This window comes from Oncorhynchus nerka, linkage group LG2 (genome assembly GCF_034236695.1).
Source record: "Oncorhynchus nerka isolate Pitt River linkage group LG2, Oner_Uvic_2.0, whole genome shotgun sequence".
Lineage (NCBI taxonomy): Eukaryota > Metazoa > Chordata > Actinopteri > Salmoniformes > Salmonidae > Oncorhynchus > Oncorhynchus nerka.
In genome coordinates this window covers 5,107,915-5,121,518 of record NC_088397.1, presented here as the reverse complement: position 1 = coordinate 5,121,518, position 13,604 = coordinate 5,107,915, and positions in this window count along the sequence as shown.

The following is a 13,604-nucleotide window of genomic DNA, read 5'->3' as shown; positions in this document are numbered from 1 at the left end:
GTATTGTTAATTAAACCCCTCTGACAACACACCAGTATTGTTAATTAAACCCCACTGACAACACACCAGTATTGTTAATTAAACCCCTCTGACAACACACCAGTATTGTTAATTAAACACTGACAACACGCCAGTATTATTAATTAAACCCCTCTGACAACACACCAGTATTGATGATGTAATTAGAGTATTCTAAGCGCAGAGATTGACCAAAACACATAATTGTGTGTGTGTGTGTGCGTTCGTGCGTTAAAAAAAGTTGACTCATCCTACTTGTAGACTAGTTGAACTTCACTCTTTCATGTTGGCAAAACGGTCTATGACTCTGTCATACTGTACACTTTAAGTTTTTGCTGTCAAAGGCTAGCAAGCATTTTTAGCTTGGTAGCCTAAATTCCTGGCATGGGCAACATGTTAGCTACATTAGCTATGTTAGCTATGTTAGCTACATTAGCTATGTTAGCTATGTTAGCTACATTAGCTACATTAGCTATGTTAGCTAGCTGGCTAACGTGAGCCTACTAAGCTACACCTTGGTTACATATTGAACTTCCATCGTCTCAGACCAGAGGCTCAACAGTTACATTCATGGTTAGATCAGAATCAACGTCATAATGATTGGCCTGTACGGAGAGTTTAGTCAAAACCACAAGTTCAAATCCACATCACCATCCATGGCTAGCTATGACTAGCTAGCTACTCTTGCACCAGAACAACCCAAAGTTGAGCTCAGCCCAACACTGACTGGCTAATGCTACGACGACAACATGTCCTACTCTTTTGTTCCAGACGGCATCAGATACATGGGCTACACATACTGAGACAGAGGTTAGTGCACTACTAGTTAGTGCACTACTTTTGACCAGAGCCCTATGGGTTCCCTATGAGCCCTGGCCCACTATTCCCTAGTTAGTGCACTACTTTTGACCAGAGCCCTATGGGTTCCCTATGAGCCCTAGCCCACTATTCCCTAGTTAGTGCACTACTTTTGACCAGAGCCCTATGGGTTCCCTATGAGCCCTGGCCCACTATTCCCTAGTTAGTGCACTACTTTTGACCAGAGCCCTATGGGTTCCCTATGAGCCCTAGCCCACTATTCCCTAGTTAGTGCACTACTTTTGACCAGAGCCCAATGGGTTCCCTATGAGCCCTGGCCCACTATTCCCTAGTTAGTGCACTACTTTTGACCAGAGCCCTATGGGTTCCCTATGAGCCCTGGCCCACTATTCCCTAGTTAGTGCACTACTTTTGACCAGAGCCCTATGGGTTCCCTATGAGCCCTGGCCCACTATTCCCTAGTTAGTGCACTACTTTTGACCAGAGCCCTATGGGTTCCCTATGAGCCCTAGCCCACTATTCCCTAGTTAGTGCACTACTTTTGACCAGAGCCCAATGGGTTCCCTATAAGCCCTGGCCCACTATTCCCTAGTTAGTGCACTACTTTTGACCAGAGCCCTATGGGTTCCCTATGAGCCCTGGCCCACTATTCCCTAGTTAGTGCACTACTTTTGACCAGAGCCCTATGGGTTCCCTATGAGCCCTGGCCCACTATTCCCTAGTTAGTGCACTACTTTTGACCAGAGCCCTATGGGTTCCCTATGAGCCCTGGCCCACTATTCCCTAGTTAGTGCACTACTTTTGACCAGACCCCAATGGGTTCCCTTGGAGCCCTGGCCCACTATTCCCTAGTTAGTGCACTACTTTTGACCAGAGCCCAATGGGTTCCCTATGAGCCCTAGCCCACTATTCCCTAGTTAGTGCACTACTTTTGACCAGAGCCCAATGGGTTCCCTTGGAGCCCTGGCCCACTATTCCCTAGTTAGTGCACTACTTTTGACCAGAGCCCAATGGGTTCCCTATGAGCCCTAGCCCACTATTCCCTAGTTAGTGCACTACTTTTGACCAGAGCCCAATGGGTTCCCTATGAGCCCTAGCCCACTATTCCCTAGTTAGTGCACTACTTTTGACCAGAGCCCAATGGGTTCCCTTGGAGCCCTGGTTAAAAGTAGTGCACTACATAGGGAAATAGGGTACACTATTTTGGAAGCCAATCCATTTAGATGTAATGGCCTTGTAGAAGTGTCATTGTTGACACGGTAACTAGACGGGATGTCAGTATTGCTTAGCGACCCTTAGAGTCATGTCACCCATCCATAGACCCCGGCTCAATCCTGTCCACAAAATCTGTTTAGACAGTTTTCTCTTCTCTTCGCCGCTCAGCACCTTCCAGGGGACATCTCTGATTACCTCACAAATGGCACCCTATACCCTACATAGTGCACTACTTTTAACCAGACCCTTATGGGATAGTTCACTATAAAGACAATAGGGTGCCATTTGGAACTCTTAATCTGTCTCTCAGTAAAAACAACTCCAAAAGTCGATGGACCAGCGTCAGAGGGCGTCACCAAGCTGCTGAGGGATAGGTCATGTTGAACAGCGGCTCGTGACAGTGGCCACTAGCACTTATTTCACTTTTTTAAAAAACATATTTTTTTTCAAAGGCAACATGTCTGAATACCACACTCATAAATGATGAAACTAACCGAATTTTAACAACCTTTTTTGGAAAATGCAGCAATTACAGTGTATTCAGACCCCTTGACTTTCCCCCCCCCCAAAATATGTACTTGACAACCTTATTCTAAAATGTATTAAATACATAAAAATCCTCATCCATCTACACATAATAACCCCATAATCGAAAAAGCGAAAACTGTTTTTTTGAAAATGTATTACAAGTTAAAAACAGAAATAGCTTGTTTACATAAATATTCAGACCCTTTGCTATGAGACTCTAAATTGAGCTCAGATGCATCTTGTTTCCATTGGTCATCCTTGAGATGTTTCTACAACTTGATTGGAGTCCACCTGTGGTAAATTCAATTGATTTGGACATGATTTGGAAAGATACACACCTGTCTATATAAGGTCCCACAGCTGACATTGCATGTCAGAGCAAAAACCAAGATATGAGGTCGAAGGAATTGTCCGTAGAGCCCCGAGACAGGAGGCACAGATCTGGGGAAGGGTACCAAAACATTTCTGCAGCATTGAAGATCCCCAAGGACACGGTGGCCTCCATCCTTCCTAAATGGAAGAAGTTTGGTACCACCAAGACTCTTTTTAGAGCCGCCTGACCAAACTGAGCAACCGGGGGAGAAGGGCCTTGGTCAGGGATTTTAGTTTAGTTTATTAATTCAACCATTAAAAAAAAAAAAGCACACAAAAAACTTGAAAAAGCCATGCACGCATATGAATAAAATCATCAAGGATAACACACAATAAAGTCTGGGACTTATTTCCAATGTGGTCCTCTTGAGACAAGATGGCTAGACAAGATGGAACACAGTATGGCAGTGAAATAATAAAACAAAAAACATAGAAGAAGAACATCTCTCTCATCTAAACCAGAGAAGAAGAACATCTCTCTCATCAAAACCAGAGAAGAAGAACATCTCTCTCATCTAAACCAGAGAAGAAGAACATCTCTCTCATCTAAACCAGAGAAGAAGAACATCTCTCTCATCTAAACCAGAGAAGAAGAACATCTCTCTCATCATTCCAGTTACATCATAGGGGTTATTCATATGGGCACAGAGGACATCAAACATTAATCTACTTTATGTTTAAAGCTGCCCAGAGAGGACGTTGTTTTTATAGACAGAGGCAACTCATTCCATTCTGAGGCTCCAGTATACAAGACCGTACCTTTCCCAGCATTACTCCTGAACCTGTATAAGCCCACATCAGCAACACCTGATCTGGTGCTGTGATTGTGTGCATCCCTAACACCAGGAAAGTAATCACTTAGATATCTGGGCGCTGGACCATAAATACTCCTGTAAACCAGACCTAGTCTAATCTGGGACACCCTAGCCTCAACAGGCAGGACCATAAATACTCCTGTAAACCAAACCTAGTCTAATCTGGGACACCCTAGCCTCAACAGGCAGGACCATAAATACTCCTGTAAACCAGACCTAGTCTAATCTGGGACACCCTAGCCTCAACAGGCAGGACCATAAATACTCCTGTAAACCAGACCTAGTCTAATCTGGGACACCCTAGCCTCAACAGGCAGCCGGTTTAGTTCCTGAAAGCAGCTCCTGCCTATGTGAGTACGTGGACTCACCTTCAATACTACCCTGATCAGCTTATTATGGGATATCTGGAGCTTCCCCTTCATACGTTTAGATAAGACCCCCAAACCAGGAAGTAGCTGCATAGTCAAAATAGCATTGAATGAGGGCAGTAGCTAGCACTTTCATGCAGGTGACGAAGAACCCTATGGTCACTCTAACAGAGCTCCAGAGTTCCTCTGTGGAGATGGGAGAACCTTCCAGAAGAACAACCATCTCTGCAACACTCCACCAATCAGGCCTTTATGGTAGAGTGGCCAGACGGAAGCCATTCCTCAGTAAAAGGTACATGACAGCCTGCTTGGAGTTTGACAAAAGGTGCCTAAAGGACTCAGACCATGAGAAACAACATTATCTGATCTGATGAAACCAAGATTGAACTCTTTGACCTAAATGCCAAGTGTCACATCTGGAGAAAACCTGGCACCATCCCTACGGTGAAGCATGGTGGTGGCAGCAGCATGCTGTGGGGATGTTTTTCAGCGGCAGGGACTGGGTGATTAGTCAGGATCAAGGGACAGATGAACGTAGCAAAGTATAGAGAGATCCTTTATGAAAACCAACTTGAGAGCTCAGACTGGGGTGAAGATTCACCTTCCAACAGGACAACGACCCGAAGCACACAGCCAAGACAACGTGGGAGTGGCTTCGGTACAAGTCTCTGAATGTCATTGAGTGGCCCAGCCAGAGCCTGGACTTGAACCCGATCAAACATCTCTGGAGAGACCTGAAAATAGCTTTGCAGAGACGATCCCCATCCAACCTGACAGAGCTTGAGAGCTTCTGCAGAGAAGAATGGGAGAAACTCCCCAAATACAAGTGTGCCAAGCTTGTAGCTTCATACCCAACAAGACTCAAGGCTGTAATGAGTCTGAGAAAAGGGTCTGAATATTTATGTGAATGTAATTTTTCAGTTTTAAAGAAATTATGCATTTGCAAAAAAATTCTAACAATCTGTTTTTGGTTTATAATTATATGGTATTGTGTGTAGATTGATGAGGGAGCAAATGAATTAATCAATTTTAGAATAAGGCTGTAACATAACAAAACATAGATTATTATTAAGTCAAGGGGTCTGAATAGTTTCTGAATGAACTGTATATATATAAGAATGTAGAATATATATAAGAATATAGAATATAATATAGAATATAAGAATATAAGAATATACATATAAGAATTATATATATATATATAACATAGAATATAAGAATATAAGAATATATATATAAGAATTATATATATATATATAAGAATATAGAATATAATATATAATATAAGAATATAAGAATATATATATAAGAATTATATATATATAAGAATATAGAATATAATATATAATATAAGAATATAAGAATATATATATAATAATTATATATATATAAGAATATAGAATATAATATATAATATAAGAATATAAGAATATATATATAAGAATTATATATATATAAGAATATAGAATATAATATATAATATAAGAATATAAGAATATATATATAAGACTTATATATATATATAAGAATATAGAATATAATATATAATATAAGAATATAAGAATATATATATAAGAATGATATATATATATATATAGGAATGTATAATATAAGAATGTAGTTTTAGCGTTGTCTAACGCCTTCACACACTGTAGTGTATATCTTTCCAGAACGGCAGTTACTGCAGTTAAAATTGTATTTGAATTGATTCTTTCAGCATTCCAGCGTAACCATGGTATGTTGCCTCTAGCAACACACACCTTAACACCTGTAGCGCCAGTTGGCTAAACTTCACTCTCATCTTGTCACATCTGATGTTCCCTCCTCTCCTCCATCTCTTCATCACCTTCCTCCTCCTCCTCTTCAAGATCACATCATTAGATTCACCTGGTTTGGTGACATGCAATGTCTGATGGGTGATGGATGTTTTATATACAGACAGAAAATGAACCCCCCTCCCCTCCGACCTCATCCCTCTCTACACCCTACCATCATGTTCTATCAGAGAGGAAAGGTAACCTCCGAGCCGATGACAAACTTTGACAAATGGCTTGTCTCCAAACCCCCTTGGGAAAGAGGGAACAGACAAGCACCTTCACGCCCCCCTCGTGCTTTGGGCTGCGCTGCGTCTGCCGTTAAGTGATATAGGAGCCGAGTTCGGGGAGAGAGTGGATGTCGATGTCGTGCCCCCTCCGTTTCCTCAGATTGGGATGGGTCACCATTCATCACGGTCAGACACCAAGCACAGCCCTCCTCCTCCAACCAGATCGTTTCTTTCTTCACTCAAAGGTCACTCTTCTATCCCTCCATCCCTCCATCCCTCTATCCCTCCATCCCTCTATCCCTCTATCCCTCTATCCCTCCATCCCTCCATCCCTCTATCCCTCCATCCCTCCATCCCTCTATCCCTCCATCCCTCCATCCCTCTATCCCTCTATCCCTCCATCCCTCCATCCCTCCATCCCTCCATCCCTCCGTTCCTCTATCCCTCTATCCCTCTATCCCTCCATCCCTCCATGCCTCCATCCCTCTATCCCTCCATCCCTCTATCCCTCCATCCCTCCATCCCTCCATCCCTCTATCCCTCTGTTCCTCTATCCCTCTATCCCTCTATCCCTCCATCCCTCCATCCCTCTATCCCTCTATCCCTCCATCCCTCTATCCCTCCATCCCTCCATCCCTCCATCCCTCCATCCCTCCATCCCTCTATCCCTCCATCCCTCTACCCCTCCATCTCTCCATCCCCCCATCCCCCTATCCCTCCATCCCTCTATCCCTCTATCGCTCCATCCCTCCATCCCTCCATCCCTCTATCCCTCTATCCCTCCATCCCTCTATCCCTCTGTCCCTCTATCCCTCTATCCCTCCATCCCTCCATCCCTCCATCCCTCTACCCCTCCATCCCTCCATCCTTCCATCTCTCCATCCACTGCAGTACAGGGCGTTAACACACTGCTACTGGACACCTGCTAGTATTCTAGTCCAAATGGCCGTAAAATCCACCCTTCTGGCCTTTGGTCTGTTGAGTCCCTGGTCAAAAGTAGTGCTATTTGGGATCACACATTGTCCACTACTACCACCCCTCTCTTCTCTCTCTACCTCCACTACTACCACCCCTCTCTTCTCTCTCTACCTCCACTACTACCTACTACCACCCCTCTCTACTCTCTCTACCTCCACTACTACCTACTACCACCCCTCTCTACTCTCTCTACCTCCACTACTACCTACTACCACCCTCTCTACTCTCTCTACCTCCACTACTACCTACTACCACCCCTCTCTACCTCCACTACTACCTACTACCACCCTTTCTACTCTCTCTACCTCCACTACTACCTACTACCACCCCTCTCTTCTCTCTCTACCTCCACTACTACCTACTACCACCCCTCTCTTCTCTCTCTACCTCCACTACTACCTACTACCACCCCTCTCTACTCTCTCTACCTCCACTACTACCTACTACCACCCCTCTCTTCTCTCTCTACCTCCACTACTACCTACTACCACCCTCTCTACTCTCTCTACCTCCACTACTACCACCCTCTCTTCTCTCTCTACCTCCACTACTACCACCCCTCTCTACTCTCACTACCTCCACTACTACCTACTACCAACCCTCTCTTCTCTCTCTCTACCTCCACTACTACCTACTACCACCCCTCTCTACTCTCTCTCTCTCTCTACTCTCTCTCTCTCTCTCTACTCTCTCTCTCTCTCTACTCTCTCTCTCTCTCTACTCTCTCTCTCTCTCTACCTCCACTACTACCTACTACCACACCTCTCTACTCTCTCTACCTCCACTACTACCACCCTCTCTTCTCTCTCTACCTCCACTACTACCACCCTCTCTTCTCTCTCACTACCTCCACTACTACCTACTACCACCCCTCTCTTCTCTCTCTACCTCCACTACTACCTACTACCACCCCTCTCTACTCTCTCTACCTCCACTACTACCTACTACAACCCCTCTCTTCTCTCTCTACCTCCACTACTACCACCCCTCTCTTCTCTCTCTACCTCCACTACTACCTACTACAACCCCTCTCTTCTCTCACTACCTCCACTACTACCTACTACCACCCCTCTCTACTCTCTCTACCTCCACTACTACCACCCCTCTCTTCTCTCTCTACCTCCACTACTACCTACTACCACCCCTCTCTTCTCTCTCTACCTCCACTACTACCTACTACAACCCCTCTCTTCTCTCTCTACCTCCACTACTACCTACTACCACCCCTCTCTACTCTCTCTACCTCCACTACTACCACCCCTCTCTTCTCTCTCTACCTCCACTACTACCTACTACCACCCCTCTCTTCTCTCTCTACCTCCACTACTACCACCCCTCTCTTCTCTCTCTACCTCCACTACTACCTACTACCACCCCTCTCTACTCTCACTACCTCCACTACTACCTACTACCACCCCTCTCTTCTCTCTCTACCTCCACTACTACCTACTACCACCCCTCTCTACTCTCTCTACCTCCACTACTACCTACTACCACCCCTCTCTTCTCTCTCTACCTCCACTACTACCACCCCTCTCTTCTCTCTCTACCTCCACTACTACCACCCCTCTCTACTCTCACTACCTCCACTACTACCTACTACCACCCCTCTCTTCTCCCTCTACCTCCACTACTACCATCCCTCTCTTCTCTCTCTACCTCCACTACTACCTACTACCACCCCTCTCTTCTCTCTCTACCTCCACTACTACCTACTACCACCCCCTCTCTACTCTCACTACCTCCACTACTACCTACTACCACCCCTCTCTTCTCTCTCTACCTCCACTACTACCTACTACCACCCCTCTCTTCTCTCTCTACCTCCACTACTACCACCCCTCTCTTCTCTCTCTACCTCCACTAATACCTACTACCACCCTCTCTTCTCTCACTACCTCCACTATTACCTACTACCACCCCTCTCTTCTCTCTCTACCTCCACTACTACCACCCTCTCTTCTCTCTCTACCTCCACTACTACCTACTACCACCCCTCTCTACTCTCACTACCTCCACTATTACCTACTACCACCCCTCTCTTCTCTCTCTACCTCCACTACTACCACCCCTCTCTTCTCTCTCTACCTCCACTACTACCTACTACCACCCTCTCTACTCTCTCTACCTCCACTACTACCTACTACCACCCCTCTCTCTCTCACTACCTCCACTACTACATACTACCACCTCTCTCTACCTCCACTCACCCCTCTCTTCTCTCCTACTACTACCTACTACCACCCCTCTCTTCTCTCTCTACCTCCACTACTACCACCCCTCTCTTCTCTCTCTACCTCCACTACTACCTACTACCACCCCCTCTCTACTCTCACTACCTCCACTACTACCTACTACCACCCCTCTCTTCTCTCTCTACCTCCACTACTACCTACTACCACCCCTCTCTACTCTCTCTACCTCCACTACTACCTACTACCACCCCTCTCTTCTCTCTCTACCTCCACTACTACCACCCCTCTCTTCTCTCTCTACCTCCACTACTACCACCCCTCTCTTCTCTCACTACCTCCACTACTACCTACTACCACCCCTCTCTTCTCCCTCTACCTCCACTACTACCATCCCTCTCTTCTCTCTCTACCTCCACTACTACCTACTACCACCCCTCTCTTCTCTCTCTACCTCCACTACTACCTACTACCACCCCTCTCTACTCTCACTACCTCCACTACTACCTACTACCACCCCTCTTCTTCTCTCTCTACCTCCACTACTACCTACTACCACCCCTCTCTTCTCTCTCTACCTCCACTACTACCACCCCTCTCTTCTCTCTCTACCTCCACTAATACCTACTACCACCCCTCTCTTCTCTCACTACCTCCACTATTACCTACTACCACCCCTCTCTTCTCTCTCTACCTCCACTACTACCACCCCTCTCTTCTCTCTCTACCTCCACTACTACCTACTACCACCCCTCTCTACTCTCACTACCTCCACTATTACCTACTACCACCCCTCTCTTCTCTCTCTACCTCCACTACTACCACCCCTCTCTTCTCTCTCTACCTCCACTACTACCTACTACCACCCTCTCTACTCTCTCTACCTCCACTACTACCTACTACCACCCCTCTCTACTCTCACTACCTCCACTACTACATACTACCACCCCTCTCTACTCTCACTACCTCCACTACTACCTACTACCACCCCTCTCTACTCTCTCTACCTCCACTACTACCACCCATCTCTTCTCTCTCTACCTCCACTACTACCTACTACCACCCCTCTCTACTCTCTCTACCTCCACTACTACCTACTACCACCCCTCTCTACTCTCACTACCTCCACTACTACCTACTACCACCCCTCTCTTCTCTCTCTACCTCCACTACTACCTACTACCACCCCTCTCTACTCTCACTACCTCCACTACTACATACTACCACCCCTCTCTACTCTCACTACCTCCACTACTACCTACTACCACCCCTCTCTACTCTCTCTACCTCCACTACTACCACCCATCTCTTCTCTCTCTACCTCCACTACTACCACCCCTCTCTTCTCTCTCTACCTCCACTACTACCTACTACCACCCCTCTCTACTCTCTCTACCTCCACTACTACCTACTACCACCCCTCTCTACTCTCACTACCTCCACTACTACTACCACCCTCTCTTCTCTCTCTACCTCCACTACTACCTACTACCACCCCTCTCTTCTCTCTCTACCTCCACTACTACCTACTACCACCCCTCTCTCTCTCTCTACCTCCACTACTACCTACTACCACCCCTCTCTTCTATCTCTACCTCCACTACTACCACTTCTCTCTTCTCTCTCTACCTCCACTACCTACTACTACCCCTCTCTTCTCTCTCTACCTCCACTACTACCTACTACCACCCTCTCTTCTCTCTCTACCTCCACTACTACCTACTACCACCCCTCTCTACTCTCTCTACCTCCACTACTACCTACTACCACCCCTCTCTTCTATCTCTACCTCCACTACTACCTACTACCACCCCTCTCTACTCTCTCTACCTCCACTATTACCTACTACCACCCCTCTCTTCTCTCTCTACCTCCACTACTACCACCCTCTCTTCTCTCTCTACCTCCACTACTACCTACTACCACCCCTCTCTACTCTCTCTACCTCCACTATTACCTACTACCACCCCTCTCTTCTCTCTCTACCTCCACTACTACCACCCTCTCTTCTCTCTCTACCTCCACTACTACCTACTACCACCCCTCTCTTCTCTCTCTACCTCCACTATTACCTACTACCACCCCTCTCTTCTCTCTCTACCTCCACTACTACCACCCTCTCTTCTCTCTCTACCTCCACTACTACCTACTACCACCCCTCTCTACTCTCTCTACCTCCACTATTACCTACTACCACCCCTCTCTTCTCTCTCTACCTCCACTACTACCACCCTCTCTTCTCTCTCTACCTCCACTACTACCTACTACCACCCCTCTCTTCTCTCTCTACCTCCACTACTACCTACTACCACCCCTCTCTTCTATCTCTACCTCCCTACTACCACCCCTCTCTACTCTCTCTACCTCCACTACTACCTACTACCACCCCTCTCTACTCTCTCTACCTCCACTACTACCACCCTCTCTTCTCTCTCTACCTCCACTACTACCTACTACCACCCCTCTCTTCTCTCTCTACCTCCACTACTACCACCCCCTCTCTTCTCTCTCTACCTCCACTACTACCTACTACCACCCCTCTCTTCTCTCTCTACCTCCACTACTACCTACTACCACCCCTCTCTTCTCTCTCTACCTCCACTACTACCTACTACCACCCCTCTCTACTCTCTCTACCTCCACTACTACCTACTACCACCCCTCTCTTCTCTCTCTACCTCCACTACTACCTACTACCACCCCTCTCTTCTCTCTCTACCTCCACTACTACCACCCCTCTCTTCTCTCTCTACCTCCACTACTACCTACTACCACCCCTCTCTTCTCTCTCTACCTCCACTACTACCTACTACCACCCCTCTCTTCTCTCTCTACCTCCACTACTACCTACTACCACCCCTCTCTACTCTCTCTACCTCCACTACTACCACCCATCTCTTCTCTCTCTACCTCCACTACTACCTACTACCACCGCTCTCTTCTCTCTCTACCTCCACTATTACCTACTACCACCCCTCTCTTCTCTCTCTACCTCCACTACTACCACCCCTCTCTTCTCTCTCTACTCTCTCTACCTCCACTACTACCTACTACCACCCCTCTCTTCTCTCTCTACCTCCACTACTACCACCCCTCTCTTCTCTCTCTACCTCCACTACTACCTACTACCACCCCTCTCTACTCTCTCTACCTCCACTACTACCACCCTCTCTTCTCTCTCTACCTCCACTACTACCACCCCTCTCTTCTCTCTCTACCTCCACTACTACCACCCCTCTCTTCTCTCTCTACCTCCACTACTACCTACTACCACCCCTCTCTTCTCTCTCTACCTCCACTACTACCACCCCTCTCTTCTCTCTCTACCTCCACTACTACCTACTACCACCCCTCTCTTCTCTCTCTACCTCCACTACTACCTACTACCACCCCTCTCTACTCTCTCTACCTCCACTACTACCACCCTCTCTTCTCTCTCTACCTCCACTACTACCTACTACCACCCCTCTCTTCTCTCTCTACCTCCACTACTACCACCCCTCTCTTCTCTCTCTACCTCCACTACTACCTACTACCACCCCTCTCTTCTCTCTCTACCTCCACTACTACCTACTACCACCCTCTCTACTCTCTCTACCTCCACTACTACCTACTACCACCCCTCTCTTCTCTCTCTACCTCCACTACTCCCTACTACCACCCCTCTCTACTCTCTCTACCTCCACTACTACCACCCCTCTCTTCTCTCTCTACCTCCACTACTACCTACTACCACCTCTTCTCTCTTCTCTCTCTACCTCCACTACTACCTACTACCACCCATCTCTTCTCTCTCTACCTCCACTACTACCTACTACCACCCTCTCTACTCTCTCTACCTACACTACTACCTACTACCACCCCTCTCTTCTCTCTCTACCTCCACTACTACCTACTACCACCCCCTCTCTTCTCTCTCTACCTCCACTACTACCTACTACCACCCCTCTCTACTCTCACTACCTCCACTACTACCTACTACCACCCCCTCTCTACTCTCTCTACCTCCACTACTACCACCCATCTCTTCTCTCTCTACCTCCACTACTACCTACTACCCCCTCTCTTCTCTCTCTACCTCCACTATTACCTACTACCACCCCTCTCTTCTCTCTCTACCTCCACTACTACCACCCCCTCTTCTCTCTCTCTCTCTACCTCCACTACTACCTACTACCACCCCTCTCTACTCTCTCTACCTCCACTACTACCTACTACCACCCCTCTCTTCTTTCTCTACCTCCACTACTACCTA